The sequence below is a fragment of the Phodopus roborovskii genome, unplaced genomic scaffold, assembly GCF_943737965.1.
Source record: "Phodopus roborovskii unplaced genomic scaffold, PHOROB, whole genome shotgun sequence".
Taxonomy (NCBI): Eukaryota; Metazoa; Chordata; class Mammalia; order Rodentia; family Cricetidae; genus Phodopus; species Phodopus roborovskii.
The window spans coordinates 4,574,781-4,592,654 of NW_026125543.1; the positions used below are offsets into that span (position 1 = coordinate 4,574,781).

Sequence of the window (17,874 nt, forward strand, 5' to 3'; positions counted from 1 at the left end):
AGTGAAGGTGAGCTGTGGAACTCATCTACCGGGAGCTCTGGGAATCAAGGTGTGAGTCAGTCCTCATTGGCTGACTCAGTCATATCAGTTTGCAGTTAGAACACAGCTGCAGTTTTCTGCTTGGAGACTCTTTTGGGATGAAGATTGCACTGGGGACCCATTCCCTGTCTGGCTTCTCCATCCTGGTCTTCTTTTTCTATTTATTGCACATCACTCCTTTATTATACTGATCTGGAAAGATTTAGTAGTTACGCCCAAACGAATTCTGAACCCACATGGTAGGGCCAAGCAGCTGGAACATGATTCAGACAGTGAAAGACAAATTCTGGACATGATCAAGAGGCACTTCACCTCTACAAGACACGGCAGAAGTAACCAACACACAGCAAGCACTCCTGCCCCAGGACAAGGAGTTTATCCCATCTGACAGGAGGCTTATTTTCTGGTGACCACATGGAACTATTTCAATCACCACTAGAAACAGCAGAGGGGCTTTTTTCTGCTGATAAATATACACGTACTTTTTTTTTTTTTTTTTTTTTTTTTTTTTGTCAAAGTAAAGTTAACAGGATTGATCTCAACCTTCCGGGGCCAGCAGCTCCTTTATGCTCAGAGGAAGGAAGAAGGTATTAATCACCATGTGAGTTACTTTCACCTTCCACTGGAAATGACTACAGCCCCCAGTTACCTAACTGCAGGAGAGTGCAGGACAAGCTCCAGGGACAAAACCTGGCTGCAGCTTCTCATTGGTCATTCTACTGCCTGGTTCCTTCCTGACCTCTTCCTAAAGCAGATCCTTAGTAAACAGAGGACTAAGAAAAACTAATCACTACTCTCAATCCTCCTGGTAAGAGGAGCCATCCCTGGATGGTGAACCAAGAACCTGCACCCCAGAGGTGTTTTCCTGACTGGGTTCTATGAAGGGAGTGGGTGCAGGGGATAAAAGACTAAATGAAAATGGGAGCCACAAGTCCCCATCTACAGCTACAACTGAAATTTAAGATCCTAAAGATGTGGTCAGTGTGGCAGGAGTTGGGGAAGGGTGCAGGAGGTGTAAACAGGCAGGGAGGAGGGTATTAGGGTAGGAGTCTGCCTGCTCGCCTCACTTCTTGACCTTGCCCTGAGCGGCCACAGCTTCCATAGCTTTCCGCACGGTCTCTTCATCTCCCAGGAACTGCATGGGTTTAACAGGCTTCAAGTTCTTGTCCAATTCATAGACAATAGGAATGCCAGTTGGCAGGTTCAGCTCCATGATGGCCTCTTCTGAGAGCCCCTCCAGATGCTTGACGATCCCCCCCCCCCCGAAGGCTGTTGCCATAGGCTGCAATTAGGACTCTTTTTCCCTCCTTGATCTGGGGGACAATTTCTTCATTCCAGAAGGGCAGTGCTTAGCAGCAGTTTCTGCTTTATTGAGACCAGTCAGACGCCCGTAGTGTCGCTCATTGAGGCGCCTGACCACTGGCAGCCACATCTGGTCAGTGGCATCCAGGACTGTTCAGAGGGTCCGGATTGCTCTCTTTTGCAGATGTCAAATTCATAGCCAGCATCTCGCAATGCCTGTCCACCGCGCTTCCCCTCCTCGTGGTCCCCCGGGCTCAGGTAGGCATAATACCAGCCGCTGAAGCAGTTCTCTAGGTTCCAGGTGCTCTCCCCGTGCCGGATCAGCACTAGCTTGTAGGCGGCCATGGTGACAGGCAGGAGAATGTGGCAGGGACTCTTCCCTCCACATTTTTCTTGAACACGATGACAAACCTAACTTTGGGAAGTTGGCTGGCTATCTCTTTTCTTCAGTGGTCTGTTGTCCTAGTTGTCATTTGGTACTCTGGCAAGGCTTCTGAAGGGAAATGTGGTGGGGACCACCACCCCTGCATTTTCCAAGTTCTTGACATTGGCCCTAATTTCTACAGTTTCTCCAAGGAAGCAATACCGTTTTTGAGTCACTATTTTCTTTGACAGAGGCAATCTTAAAGGCTTCCATTTAGCCTTTTCAACCAAAGTAGCCCTCACTCCACAGGTCAGCAAACTAATTTGAGAATTCTGATAATTTCTATCCCATGTATACATTCTGGGAATGGGTAAATAACCACAGGATGAGATTCACTGGACCTATTATGAGTTGAACTTCAAACAAAACTCTATTAATTCCTGGCCCCTTAAGTCTCTACTCTAACTGGAGGGTCACAGTGTTTCTTGGGATCTTGCAGAGTCAGCATCAATTCAGAACCAGTATTCAGTACACCCTGGAAAGCCTGATTATATCCTTTCCCCCAGTGTACAGTTACCATTGTAAGAGACTGTAGGGCTCTGTGGTGAAGGACTGGAGAAAGGGTCTACAAACTGGCTCAGGTCTGGAAATTGGTTCATGATCCAAAATTCCCATTTGTCGAAATTCACTGGAGCCTTTCTTCATTAGATTGAGATTTTTTTTTTCCTGCTTATACAGATCAAACAAATATTCAGTAGATGTGGTAGTTTAAAGAAAACGGCCCTAGCATGCTCACAAAAGTGGCATTATTGGGAGATATGGCCTTGCTGGACTAGGTGTGGCATTGTTGGAGGAAGTGTGTTACTGGGGGCTAGAGTAGGCTTTGAGTTTTCAGATGCTCTAGCTAGGTCCAGTGTGGCTGTCTCTTCCTACGGCCTGTAGATCCTAATGTAGAACTCTCAGTTGCTTCTCCAGCACCTTGTCTGACTGCATGCCACCATGGTTCCTGTCATAATGATAATGGAATAAGCCTCTGAACTCTAAGCCAGTTCCAATTAAATGTTTTCCTTTATAAGAGTTTCCATGGTCATGGTGTCTATTCATAGGAATAAAATCCTAACTAAGATAGAAGATTGGGGTATTGCATGGATAGGCCTGACCATATTTTTGTTTGAATGAAGGCAGACCGATTTTTAGGAAGGCAGTTGGACACTTTAAGTAGGCATTAATGGGCCATCCTAGTAAGAACACGGAACACCATGGTTCTGTGGATGATTTGAACTGTGGTGGCCTGGCTCAGAGGTTTCAGAGGAGACCTAGAGACTGTTCTTCTGATATCTTGGTAAGAATGTGGCTGATTTTTGCCATTGTCCAAAAAGTCTTTCTGAGGCTGAATTGAAGAGTTTTAGATTAATTCTTTTGACACAGGAAATCTCAAAACAGTCTAGTATGAACTCTGGCCAATGATTATTAGTGTTTACTCTTATGCATGTCTGTTACAGGAATTTTGTTTATATTACTGCTTAGTTATCCAGTTGAAAAGAGCAGAGTGTTTTCAGTCTGAGAGGTGGAGTTTACTTCTGTTGGTGGGAAGGGATCAAAGACCTGGGAGAAGAGGCAGAGTGAAAAGGTGGAAGAGTTGTTTTCAAACTGGGAAGTGAGTGGTGGCAGGTGGTTTCTTGGTCACTTGTGCGACCTTACCTCAGGTTTTTCTCTGTAATATTTGCCTATGAGTTTTGTTTTCTAATAAATGGCTAAAGAAATCTTTTCACACATCTGTAATGAAAATGAGCAAATTGAGCAAGGAAAAATATGAAATATACATTTTAGGAGAAAAGAACACCAGGAAGTGGAATGGAGTTAAAACCCTGTCTTCAAGGAGATAAATTGATTAAAGGAAATCCTTTAGGAGTGATAACCTCAGGGCAAGATCCCACCCAGCTAAGCTTCCAATTTGTGAAAAGGAATTAAAGAAAAGTGAGAAAGAATTAAGGAAGGATAAACTCACATCTTTAATCCCAGCACTCAGAAGACAGAGGCTGGTAGATCTCTGAGTACAAGGCCAGCATGGTCTGTAGAACAGCCAATCTTATGTAGTGAAAGAAAACATCAAAAACAGAACTGGTGAAAATGTGTGCCATCTTCAAGCCCTAACAAGCAGCAGAACTTGGCAGCTTTGACCATGTGGTTCTGAGTTTTGAGTCAAGGATAGAAGAAATGAGTTTTGGAATCTCCATCTGAGACTAAGGAAAGCCGCTGAGGCCAAGTGTGTGTCAGGAATGTTCTTTCATGGAGGCCTAGAGAGGCCATCGTGTGAAGCTGTGAAGATGAATCCTGGATTGCACTGGAAACCTCCAAAAAAATGTTGGCGATTCCAGAGCTGTGGGAGATACCTGCTAAGGAAAGCTGCTAACAGGGAATGGGACCAGCAGAGAGACATGTGTGTTGCAGCCAACAAAGCCGAAAGGAGTTAGAGATCTGAATTGCTTTGACATCAGACATGGAGATGTAGACTTTGGAGTTGGCCCTGCTGGTTTTTGATCTTGCTTGGTCTAGTATAGCCTCATTGTTTTTCCTTTCCTTGATTTTGGAATGGTAATATATACCCTGTGCCATTATATGTTGGAAGTATGTAATATGTTTTTTGATTTTCATTTTATAGGGGATTACAGTTAAGAGATTTCCATGAGTCTCAGGAGAGACTTTAGACTTTGGACTTTTACAGACCATGGGGACTTTTAAAGTTGGACTTAATGCATTTTCTGCAGTATGATATGGCTACAAGCCTATGGGGACCAGGGAATGTGGTGGCTTAAATGAAAATGGTCCCCACAGGCTCACAGGGGATGGCACTATTATGAGGTGTGGCCTTGCTGGAGTATGTGTGGTGTTATTGAAGAGGTGTGCTACTGGACATGGGCTTTGAGGTTTCAGATGCTCAGGCTAGGCCCAATGTGACTCACCGTCTTTTCCTACTGCCTGTGGATCCAAATGTAGAACTGTCAGCTACCTCTCTAGCAGTATGTCTTCCTTCTTGCTACCATGCCTCCCATCATGATGATAATGGACTCTAGACTTAAGCCAGCTCCAACTAATTGTTTTCCTTTATAAGAGTTTCCAAGGTTATGGTGTCTTTTCACAGCAATAAAACTCTAACTAATACAGTAGACTTCTTATCTTCTTTGTGTGGCCTATATTAAAGGTGTATCTTTCCACCTCAATGGTCTGGATTAGAAGTTGGTTTTCCCACTGCCAGGATACCTGTCCCCTGTTGACTGTAACTTTATATTGGTTCTATTGCTCTGATAGGCTCTCCTGCTGCTTGTGCTCCCTGTCAACATCTCAGCTGCACTTGAACCCTAGTCTACATCTCCAGCCCACCCACAACAGTCTCACCTTCTATCTCACAGACCACTTAGCATCCCATTTGTAGGGTTATAGTTCTGAGCAGAAAGGTTTCACCAATGGAAGTGTTACAGCTCTGAAGGAAACAGTATTTTGGCAATTGGGAGCCAAGGAATACCACAAAGTCACACCACACAACAAACTCCACACACGAGATTTCTTGGGAAAGACACAAAAGGGTGGTGGCCTCTGCAGAGAAGCAGCAGGAAACTGAGCAGGAGACAGGCTTTACATAGGATTTCTCAGGTTGGCAGTGGGCATAGATTTCCATGGTGGCCTGGGATTGGTGGGATTTTATGACTTGATCTTGGGGCAAGCTTAGGGATTGGTGGGATTCTGTGGCTTGATTTTGGGCTTTTTCCTCTGTAGGATGGAGCTTGATCACCTGCATCTTCAGGGTCTAGAAATGGCCTTTTTTGGCCAATACAGTAGTCTGCACTGGTGCACTGTCCACTGGTGCTCCTAAAGGGGCTCATACCATCAACCAACAACAATTAGCTAACTTTGCATTTTGCTCAGTGTAAATGCTTCCTTGAAACCTAGGAAAAGACCACTGAGTGTCTGTGGCACCCCTCTGGTACTCTGGGAGGTGGAGGTATGCTCAGCAACAGTCTTTAAGTCTATACCTGGCCCTCTTCACTTGAGCCCATCTTCCCTGATCTTAAAGCTGCAATCCTGCAGTTTCCTTAGACTCAACCCAGCTATTGCACCCTTTCTGCCCTCTTCTTCTGCCTTCCCTTTGGAGCTGCTCAGAATCCCACAGTTCCTCTAGAACCATGTGGGGTTTGTGACTTCATTCCCTTACATTTCTACTGGATGAGATTTCATTTCAGACCTTGGTGTTTTTGTTGCCTCCTGGAATGCCCTGGTACCAGGCACCAAGTCTTGGTTGGGTCTTAGCCCTGACCCCAGTTGATTGTGGTAACCACACACTCAATCAATGGCTTAGCCATCATTCAGTCTTTCCTGAGTCCTGGGGATGCCCGTGACTATAACCTCCAGTGACATTTTAACTTTCCCTTCTCTTATCCACGGGACTAGTGTCTTCCCTACTCTCTCATTTCCTTTTGAGATGCCTCTGATAGAAAACCTCCAGCCCCTGCTACTTGGTACCCAAACTGAAGGGCTCTAATCTTGTTTGCCATTGCAATCAGATTTGGCCTCAATACGTCTTAGATAATGAATCCAAATGGCCACTTAATGCCACTCTAGATTCCCAATATTATTCAAGACCTTTACAAATACTGTGAGTGATCATGGAAACAGAGATTCCTCATTTCCTATGTTCAAGTTTTCTCTTTTCTCCACTCCATGCCCTATTTGTTTTTGTCTCATCTCCCTGATACATTGTATAAATATCCTGTGTTTTGAGTTACTGTTGATGAATCTGTAAAATTGTTGCAAAGTGGGAGCAAGGAGCGGGACCTACTAGGAGGGGGAAAAAAGCAAGGGAGTAGGCCAGCACACACTTCTCACTGGTTGGTGCATCTCTCAGTTCTTTCATGCAATGTCCTCTGTCCATAGTAAGGGCTCAAAAATTTGCTATCTCTAATGCCTCTTTGTTCTCAGTTTACTGGGTTCAGTTTTACAGGGACTCGGGTATCTTGTAAGTGTCTTTTAGGTATGAGTGACATCAGATTTTTGATTTTTTGCTCTTCCACTTCAATTAAAAGCTGGCTCTGGAGTTTGATAATGGCTCCTTCTTCTCTAGATCTGAGCAGGTTTCTTCCAAAATTTCTGCCCCATATCAAGCAATCCATCTGATTATGTGACGGAGAAAGGAGATCAAAACAAACTAAAAAGGCAGGCTATTCCCAGAGGGGATGATTGCTGCTCATGTCATACTCTTTTGGTTTTGGTTTAACTCTTCAAAATTTTGCTGAGGTATAAATCTACACATAGGTAATCTTAAAGGAAATATGTGGTTTTCTACCACCTTAGTTACTGTCCTCCCACTGGGATGGAGGCAGTGATGTGGCTCATAGTCTTCTTTGATGGGGTTGGATGGGATGGGTTTTATCATGTGACTTCACTCCAATCTTGATTAAAAGTGACCATATAATATAAGAATACCAAGAGAAAACAAACAACAACAAAAACTCCTCCTAGTTTTGAAGCCCAAACCAGATAATTTTGTCACTGTTTTTGATCATGCGGACAAGCATCCCCCTTATCAGCCTCAACTCATAGGCCCTTCTCTCCCTCTCTAGCTTCTCTTATTTCCCATCCTCAGTGACAGGACCCTACCTACAATCGATCCTCTCGGATGCCCACTTTCAGCCCAGTGGCAGCCCTTACTTCTCCTGCTATTTGCTCCTGCTCTGTCATGAGATTCCCTTTAGCTCCCCATACCTGGCCTAAACTGGCCACAGTTCTGCCTTGCAGGAGGTTTCTGGGGTGGACAGCTTGGTCAGGGACATGTCATTGTATTAATCAAACACTCTCAAATAGAAAAGAATTTGTGTCCCACACTGCTACATCTTCCACCTTTATTAAAACAGTTCAGTGTATTACCCAGCTTTACAACCTTTGCATCCATGATGTTTATATGATTTGTACTAATAACCTGTGGAACACAGGTGAGTCTGGGACCAGACCAGAGCACTTGCTGGCAAAACCCATGAAACTAATTAATGCCACCCACCTAGCTGGGTCTCAGGAAGTCCCCAGTCTTGACCTTGAATGGAATTACAAAACCCCAGCAGGCAACCCAGCTAGAAATCTATTTATAACTGACCTCCTGGCCAGCTTCTGCAAGGCCACCCTAAAAGTGGTAAATTATTTTAAAAATCCAAGAGGTCATCTAGGACAAACACAAAAAACCCCACCTCAATTCCTAGACTGCCTTACAAATGCCCTCTTACAATGTATCAGTCTTGATCCTGAGACCCCAGATGACAAATAACTCCTTATGACCTACTTCTTCTCCTTGAGTTTCCCTGACATTAGGGCCAAACTTAAATGCCTAGAGAGGGGCCCTGATTCCACAGGCAGAAGTCTTAGCTGTAGCCTTCAATGTGTATCATGGGAGAGATGAAAAAGACCTCAGACTAAAAATACCCAATGCTAGCTAAGGCCTTTAAGCTGGCCATAGCAATTTCCCAGGATCCCTTGCCTCCCAAAGCCCATGAACCTCCAGATTCATGCCTTAAATGTGATCAGTAGGGTCACTGGGCCCTTGAGTCATGTCAAAGGTGCCATCAAGGGAAACATTGGGCTGTTGACTACCTAATGTCCCTCATGGAGTGAGGACAGTAAGCCCAGCTTGCCCTCCAGTAGACCTCCTAAGACTGGCCATGGATGATTGAGGGGGGCCTGACCACTACCATCTTTGACAGAGAGCACCAGGTAGTCTTTATGGTATCGGGGTGACCCAACTCCTTCCTTTTGTACACTGGGATCACTTATTCAGTCCTAGTGTAGTTTTAGGAACTGTTTCTCCTTCTCATTCCCCTATTGTTGGGGAAGGGGGACAGCCTTACCAACCTCACCAAACTCCATTACTTAGCTGTATCTGTAGGGGTATTCCCCTTCCCACTCCTTCCTACCTGCACCAACCTGCCCCATCCCCAGAGAATAGCCCCAAATTTAGTTCAGTCAGATGCTCCTAAAAGTAAACCCCCACAAGATTATGGTACTTCCTGCCTTCATGCACTCATGGGTAAGCATATATCCTGACATACTTCCTGATCAAGCACATCCTGTGCAGTTGGGGAAACCAACCTTGTTTAGTAAAGTGGAAACACGTGGCTTTGTATCTCATAAGAACCACAGCCCCCAGCATTCCAGGAAGTTATCTATCCTTGGACAAGTGGGGCTTACAGATCAACATTTGCACTTATATTGCCCCCTCAAATTGTTGTTAGTGGGAGCTGTTTATACTTCACTCTAATAACCATTAGTTTAATGGCACCCAATGGGAATTTATGTATCTAGTTAAGGCTTTGATGATGCATGTGCTGATAGTAATGAGTAGAAACAGAAGGGCCAAAGGCCCTGTGATAGCTGATATCAGAGTTACTGTGTGTCTTAGGTGGGGTTTTTTTTTTGCTGTGAAGAGATACCATGACTATGGCAACCACATAAAGGAAAAAATTTAATTGGGGCTGGCTTACAGTTCAGAAGTTCAGTCCATTATCATCATGGTGAGAAGCATGTAGGCAGACATGGTACTGGAGATGGTGTTGAGAATCTTACATCCTGACTCAAGGCAACAGGAAATGATCTGAGACACTGAGTAGTATCTTAAGCACATATGAGACACCAAAGTCTGCCTCCACAGTGACACACTTCCTCTTATAAGACCATACGAGTCTACAAGGCCACATGTCCTAATGCTGCCACTTTCTTTGCGGGCCATTTTCTTTCAAACCACCACACTATAAGAATGAGAAGTAGACACTGTTTATCTTGCCCCCCTTTTTTCCTACAATATTGTTTTTGAAAATTCTAATAATTCTTGAGTGATTTGTTCAGAAACAACAACTTTCTCTTAGAGTCACATATCTCCTTGTTCTACATAAGGCAGATTAAATGCCCTGTCATATTATAGAACTATTTCAGCTAAGGAATCTACCTTTTGATAGATTCCGAACTATTTGGTTTTCACAGGTACCTTTCCTGGCATGTCAATAGGCACTATAGGCAGTCATTTTCCTTTTGACCTAATATTACAGCCTATTGAGGATATGAGGTGGTTTTCTCTCTTTCACTACTCCCTTCTGAAACTAGGATGTTGGTGTCGGGCCCAGGAAGGCTGGAGTGCTAGTCAAAGGCTGGGAGGGATTCATTCAGACAATGAGGCATTCATCAGAAGCATCTGGTTAGCTGACCCAGCTGAAGAGACAGGGAGCAATCACATTGGCTGGACCAGTTCACATCAGCTTCCAACAAGTCCAGGGCTCCCAGCCATTTGGAGCGATTTGTAGTCAGTAGCTGATTCCTGGATGGTGTCTGTCAGCCACATGGAAATCTGTTGAAACAGATATAGACTAGGGACTAGGGACAGAAATTAAGATTCATACATTTGGATATTCCAGGCCCATAGTCCCAGTAGTTGGGGAGGAGTTCAAAGAGCAGAGGAGAGAGAGATCACACCCTCAGGAATACACAGGCGGGGAAATTCAGGCTGTATTAATCTGGAGTGCATTTGATTTGTGAGAGACAGATCCAAATCTTATGACTTCCTTGACATCCTGACACTTACATGAATTTGTTTTAAAGAAAAGATAAAAGTTTTTGATATATCAGTATCACCACTGTTTGTAATCCATATTGAAACCCATATTGTAGGAAAGGCAGCTAACAGGTGTCATGTCTTTGAGTCACAGCAGAAGCTTTGGTTTAAAAAACATGAATACTTTTCTCTGATATAGAGTGATGGACATATAGACTTGACAGAGATGTTGTTAGCATGATGAGAAGCACCTTCAAGTGTAGTGAGGTAGTCCTTCTGTAGCACTGACCACGCCCATTGGGGGGTGGAGCGATGGGCGGAGAGGACCTGAGGAAGGAGGTCGGAGGGGGCCAGGAAGGCGCTCTCTTTCTGGCGTGACTCGGACAGGAGAGGATCGGGTTGAATTTCCTGGTGTTCATCTGTCTAGGTTGTAAGTTATTTCTCCCTGATTAAACATCTATTCGGCCTATTTGTTTATCCTGATCCTTATTTACCGCAATATTCAAGTCTATACTTAGAAGAAAACCAAAGCTTGTGGCTGACAATAGTAGTCAGTGCTGTATCAGTGTATCAGAGTTCACTTGTCACTATTAAAACTCTGAACCTTCACAATAGAGGGGAAAGAAATCTGAAACATTTTCATTACCTTAGATTATTTTCTTATACCTACTTGTGTTACTACCTTAAACCACTGGCTTTCACATCTTCATACACTTTTTAGACCCTCAGCTTACTTAAGCTTTTACATTCTCCATCTAACCATTTACCAGAGATATGAATAGTTTTTTTTTTTTCAGCAATCGTTGCAAAGAAAGTTTCTTTAAAGCCTGTTGTCTTGTTTTGTTTTCCTTTCTCTGTCACAGTACAGCAACCTGCCTGAAACAGGACAGAGCTTTTGGAGGAACCCTCTAAATAAACATGCTTGGATCTAGAGGAATGGAGCCATAGCCCAACTCTAGAATTAGCTTTCCAATAAAGCAGAACTTTAATATTATCCACACTCAAAAGACATTTGAATCCCTGCTAAACTGAATCCAGTGACCAGAAAGCCCAGAGATGAATTCTGAGCCCTGGCCCTCAAAGCAACCATGGCAAGTGGCATCAATAGTGGTGGCTGGCACCTGGCAGCAGCAGGAAAAAAAAAAAAAAAAAGCACAACCAGAAAACACAGAACAGGGAAAGCTCACACACTCAAAGGAGACCAATCAGAAACAAACCACACAGTGGCCACCATCATTCATACACTCACTTGAACCTGACCCATGTCTGTCTTGTCTCCCATGTTTGTCGCAAATCCTGTGGACACACCAGGAAACACAGACCCATCTGCACATAGAAAACAGAGAAAACTTTCCAAATAACTAGAACCAAGTCTCACTTTTTGCCCTGGATGGGAGTAAAAGAGTTTTATAGTTGACTAACGGGAGGGGAAAATGTTTGGCTATAGAGAGGTTTTAGGTGTCCCGTATTCAGCAATGCACCTGGGAGGCTGGCGAGGGTAAAAGTATGTTGGGTTGCATGGTTTTGAGGAGAAGGAGGAGCCTGTGGTCAAGAGAATGGCAGAGTGAAGGAAATAGAGGTTCCCACATTGGCTAGGAGGTCCCTTTCCAGCAAGAGGATGGGATAGGTTGATATAGGTAGGTATAGGTAGGAAGGAGTGGGTAAGGGGAATACCCATATAGAACAGATAAGTGGTTGTGTTTGGTGAGGTTGATAAGGCTATCTTCTTACCCCAACAATAGGGGAATGAGAAGGAGAAATAGGTCCCTAAAACTCTACCAAACTTGAATAAGTGACCCAGTGTCCAAAAAGACATGTCACCCTGATACAATGATGACTACCTGTGGCTCTCTGTCAGATATGGCAGTGGTCAGGCCAAGGGTGCCTGGGCACCCTCAGTCATCCATAGTCAGGCCTAAGGGGGGTTATCTGGGTCTAATGCCATGATGCCATGAGGGGCATTTCCAATGTCACTTTTGATGATGCCTGGACATGATCTAGGTGGTTTATGAAGGCTCAGGCTGTTCCAGGCCCAGTGACCCTCCTGACTGCCTTTGAAAGAGGAACTGGGAGGTTCTTGGGCTTTGGGAGTCAAGGGAGCCTGGGTAGTTGCTATGACCAGCTGAATGACCTTAGCCAGATTTTCCCCTGTTGCTTGGGTAGAAGGTTTTTGGTGAGAATCATGTAAATGTCATGAAAGGTGAGGTTGTAAGATTGGGTGATATATTGGAATTCATTAATAAGGGTGAAGGTGTAGCGTGAATTTTATTTGGTTTTAATAATAAAAACCTGGAGTCAGATATAAGGTTGATGCTGAAAGATCAGAGAAGCAGAGCAGCCAGCCACTAGTTCTTACCTCCACTGAATTCTCAGACCAAAGGGGGATCCTGTCCCTATGGATCCTCAGACGGAATGCTCTGGGATTCTGTCTCCTCCTATCTTATATTCCTCTCTCTGTCCAGCCATATCACTCCTGTGTCCACCTCCCTAGTTCTTGGATTAAAGGTGTGTGATCCCAAGTGCTGGTATCAAAGGTGTGAGCTCTGTTTCTCTTTTAGACTGATTCAGACTTGTATAGTCCAAGATGGCCTTGAACTCACAGAGATCTTTCTGCCTGTCTCTTGAGTTCTGGGATTGAAGGTGTGCGCCACTACCACCTGGCATCTATGGCCAACTAGTATGACTATCTCTGCACCCTGATCTTCAGGCAAGCTTTTTTTGTTACAGCATAAACAAAATATCAGCACATGGAAGAATTAATGGTGGGACACTCCAATCTTTTTTCTATTTGAGAGTTGACTTATTGAGAAGGGGATATGTATCCCAACCAAGTTGATCACCCTAGCAGCCTTCTGCAAAGAGATAACCATGCCAAGTTAGGCTGGGAAGGAGGAGGTAGAAGAGGTCTTATGGCAGGGCAGGAACAAGTAATGGGGGGACTAAGGGCTGCTGGTGGGCTAAGAGTGGGTGCCAGGGAGAGTTGAGTTGGGTGGTCTGTCACTGGGGAGGAAGAAAGGGAAACCTGGCTGGAGGAAGAGAGGGAGCTGTGGGTTGAGGCTGATAGGGGAAGGCTTATTAGCTGGATAGAACGTAGTGGAGAAGTCATCTGGTTTGGGCTTCATGGCTGGGAGAAGCTAGGTGGGGGAACAGGAAGAACAGAGAGAGGGCTTAGAGCCGAGGTAAGAAAAAGCTTGGGGATAGGGAATCTCTTTCCATTTCCTGGATGGCTGATGTCACATTTGTTATAAAGGTCCCAAATAATACTGGGATCTAGGGTGCTGTTATGCAGTCATTTTAATTGGTTACCTAAGGAATATTGAGGACAATTTTGGTTGCAAAAGGAATCAGTTTGGAGCCCTTGAGGTCAGGTACCAGGTGGAGAGGCTGGAAGTTTCTTAAGAGGCATCCTAAGTGGGAATGAGAGGGTAGAGTTAATACCATTCCCCATGGATGTGACATGGGGGTAGGGAAAAAAGTTACAGCAGCCTGTAATTGAGGGTGTCCTCAGGACTCCGGGGACCAGGCAAGAATCAAGCTGTTTAGTGTATCATCAATGCACTCAATGAGGGTTGGGGTTAGGTCTAACTCCACAGGAGACTTGGTGCTTGGTACCAGGGCTTTCATTGAGGTCTGAAAGCTTGACAGAGGCCATGAAAAGCCAAGCTCAGAAATGAGGTCTAATCCACAGGAAAGAAATAGTAGTGGGGTCGTATGGTATCATAAAAGCCATGAGAGCATAGAGAAGCTGTGAGATTTCAGGCAGCTTTGAGAGGGAGGTGGCAAAGGATGGGAAACATGAAAAGGTTGCAATAGCCCAGTCGAGCCTTTGGAAGCTGCAGAATTGCAGCTCTGGTAGCAGCGGTGCATAGCTGTAAAGACTAGCTAGGGGTATGTCTGCCTTCCAGAGTACCAGTTCCAGACACTCAGTAGTCACTTCCTCAGACTCAGGGAAGTGTTTACACTGGTTGAAGGGGAAACTTACTGAATTACCACTGGTGAATGGGATGCTTAGCAATCAGTGAGCCAGAAGGTGATCTGTTGTGGGTGGACTGGAGATGAGGGACCAGGTCCTAGTACAACTCAGACCCTGAGCGGGAGCACAGGCTCCAGGATGAGCTTTGAGTAATGACACTAATGAAAGGGTTTTTTTCCAGCCCAAGGGCATTGTCTTGGCTGTCAGGAGCCAAGGAATACCATAGCCACACAGTGAAACAAACCTCACACAAGAGATTTATTTATTGGGAGAGAGGAACAGAATAGCACTAATCTGAATGGGAAAAGACAGCAGCTAGCTGGGTGAAGTGGCAGCTCTCCCCCCCCCCCCAATCTGGGGTTTTTGGAGCATGTACACTGAGGGAATGGAGCACTCGAAGGGAGCTAGTGGAGAAGTGCATTTCACCTGGAAGTACCGTTTGACCCTTGACCCTGGTTTATGGCGATGAGGATTTCCAAGTCCCAGGTTTCAGGTGCAGGTCAAGCACAGGGTGATTTTCATCTGTATTACCTACATATACCAGGCTCAGTCTCTGTCTCTCTCTGCCTGATGACTGTGTATCAGGGTGGATAGCTCTCAGCTCTTGCTCCAGCACCATACCTGCCTGCGTTATAACTTATGGACTAACCCTCTAAAACTGGAAGCAAGCCCCAAATCATATGTTTTATGAGAATTGCCTTATCATGGCATCTCTTCACAGCAATAGACCAGAATGTGAGAAAAAATTCCCAAGAGAAGGAGGTGTTTGCAAAAGAGGAAAAAGTTTTTTAACCTTTTTATTGACATGCTTTTACTGGGCCATAACAGAAACTGGACTAAGACTGAAGTAATTGTTAGGAGATAGGGTAGTTATCTGGGATATGCAGATATGAGTCAATGAAGGGTGTGCCCACTGTGAGAATGTTCTCTTGGCCCAACCACTGGTGATTATATGCTGTTCCCATGCTGACCAGTCAGCTAGTAATGGTTGGACCTCTCTGTGCCCACCCTGGTTTCTGCTTTGTCAGATGCTAGCCTTGACTGCCCAGTAGTTGTCACCTTGGCCAGTGTTACTACCCTCTAACCTTTCTGGTATTTTGTTGTTACTCTTTGTTTCACATTTACATGATTAGCCTGTAGCTTTGTCATGGCACAGAGTTAACTCTATCATAGCCACCATGATGTAACTGCAGGCTTTCTTGGGTACCCCATACTTAGCTTCTTGTGTGTGGGGTGGTCCTAGGTACAAGCTTCGTGTTAGAAGCCATTCTTACAACTTGTTCTGCTACAGTTAGTTGCCTTAGAAGTAAGGATATGTGAAGGAAAGGGTACAGTATAATTTTTTCTCAAAGGTGTTTGGGGCCCATCTGGCCCAGAGCCCCTTTATTCCTCTTTCATGTTTAGCTTGGTTATCTTATATCCAGATGCAAGCCCTCTTTTCTCATCCTCAGTGTTCCAGAGTTTGCCAAGTCAACCTTTATTCTTCCTTTTAACTTCAGCCCTGTTCTCAAAGAAGCATGAGTGACTTGCAATTTCACATGGGCCATCTTCCCTCTGTCTACAGAGAGCTGTCTCCTGCACCAATGCTAAGACCTTCATTTCATATGTTCACCCATGCTTTGCTGTGTAGAGAGGCCTTACTGGGCTTCTCATCCAATCTATTATCAATCAAACCTATGCAATTAAATACCCATAAAATCCAGAAGGAACAAGGTCTGGAGAACTTGCAGATAGCTGAACATGGATGTTCTATGCCTCTCCTCTCATGCCTTACGCTGACAAATTTTCATTTGTAACATCCTTTATAATAAATTGGTAAATGGAAGTAATTGTTCCCCTATACGGTTCTAATAGCTGATTTCTTGAATTAATTGAGCTTGTGGAGCAGATTGTAGGGACACTGATTTATGGCCAGCTGGCTGTAAACACATATAGAAAAATCTGGATCTTACAACTGGCATTTTAGGTCTTGGATACTGAGACCTTAACTTGTGGAATATGATACTAGATCAAGGTAGGTCATGTTGGAAAAGAATGTTGTGTTACACCACAAAGACAGACATAAACAAAATGAACCTGGCAAGGCCTTTTTTTTTTTTTTTTTTTTTTTTTTTTTTTTAAAGAGTATGGTGTGATCCAAACCAGGCTAGCTTGCACCCTGAGGCAGGAGTCCACTTGGTTTTTGTTCTAATGCATGAAGCCACTGTGTCTCATTCCACTGATGGGAGCTTGACTTTATTGTCTAATATAATCGGCTAATCAGTCTTGTGGAATATTCCTTTATACTGTGTGAAGATGTGTCGCTGTGGTTGGTTTAATTAAAAAAAAAATGGTCAATGGTTAGGCAGGAGGTACAGGGGGGACTTCTGGACAGAGAGAGCTCTGGGAAGAAAAAAGGGGGAGTCAATAGCCAGATCAAGAAGAAGCAGCAAGCAGAGTACAGAGTGAAAGTAACTGAGCCATATAAAAGAATGTAGATTAAAAATATGAGTTAATTTAAGTTATAAGAACGAGTTAGAAGCAAGTCTAAGTGAAGGCCAACCTTTTATAATTAGTGATGTCTCTCTTGTTTTTTTTTTTTTTTTAAATAATGAGCTGGCACCCCAAAGAAAAATCCATCTACAAGTTAGTCCAAAAGGGAAGAATGTGATAGAGAATCAAGTCCCAGGAATATCTAAGGGTTAGGCAAGCAGGAACATCATAAGATGGGGAAGGTTTATGGAATATTGGTCTTTGGTAGGCTACCTAACTTTGGTAGAAAACAAACATTAAAAACAACCATTTTCTTGCAATAGTCCCAGAATTAACTGGGATTGGAGAATTGAGAGACATAAAAAATACTGACCAGTTTCAACTTGATGACTACAGAGAGTTGGTATGTTAGTATTCAGAGCCAAGTTCATTACCCACCTCTATGTTTGACCTAGTATCCATTCTTGTGAGTATAAGGTAAAATTCTTTCAGGGACTTTCCTGCCTTGCCAGAGGTTTGGTCCATTGTCATTATGGTGGGAAGCATGGTGGCATGCAGGCATACATGGTGCTGGAGAAGTAGTTTAGAGTTCCATATCTGGATCTTCAGGCAGCAGGAAGAGAGAGTGAGACTGGGCTTGGCTTGAGCATTTGAAGCTTCAAAGCCCACTCCCAGTGACACCCTTCCTCCAACAAGGCCACACTTCTTCATAGTGGGGTGGATACTTTCCATTCAAACTACCACACCTTTGAAGTGAGGGCAGAGCTTTTAATCAATGGAGGACACCTAGTCTGTCTGTTGTGTAAGAAGGATTGCTTACCTGCTGGTGGGGAGAAGCCCTCACCCAGTGGATATCAGGGGTCCTCTGTTGACTGTGGTATAAGAGTAGAGGAAGAACAAGATGCCATTTTTCCCCTCCTTGGCACACATTTTATTTTCTGGGTTTGTTAAATGTGTGTATACCTAAGTTCATTCTTCACTTGTTCCTCCAGCCTTCACCTGAGAGCCCAGGATAGAAGGCCAGGCATTACCAACAGCAAAAGATTGTTAGTTCATGAAGCATTACGGCTCTTTTGAAAAAGAAAATCTCAGCCTACAGAAGAGATGAGATTGCCTTTTAGTTCATATGGCAATAGCTAGGGC

At 44.2% G+C, this 17,874-nt stretch overlaps 1 pseudogene; it reads right to left on the minus strand.

Annotated features, from left to right (window-relative positions):
• Positions 1-684: 684 nt before the first annotated feature.
• Positions 685-1,686, minus strand: LOC127216382 (phosphoglycerate mutase 1-like; annotated as a pseudogene).
• Positions 1,687-17,874: the final 16,188 nt, after the last annotated feature.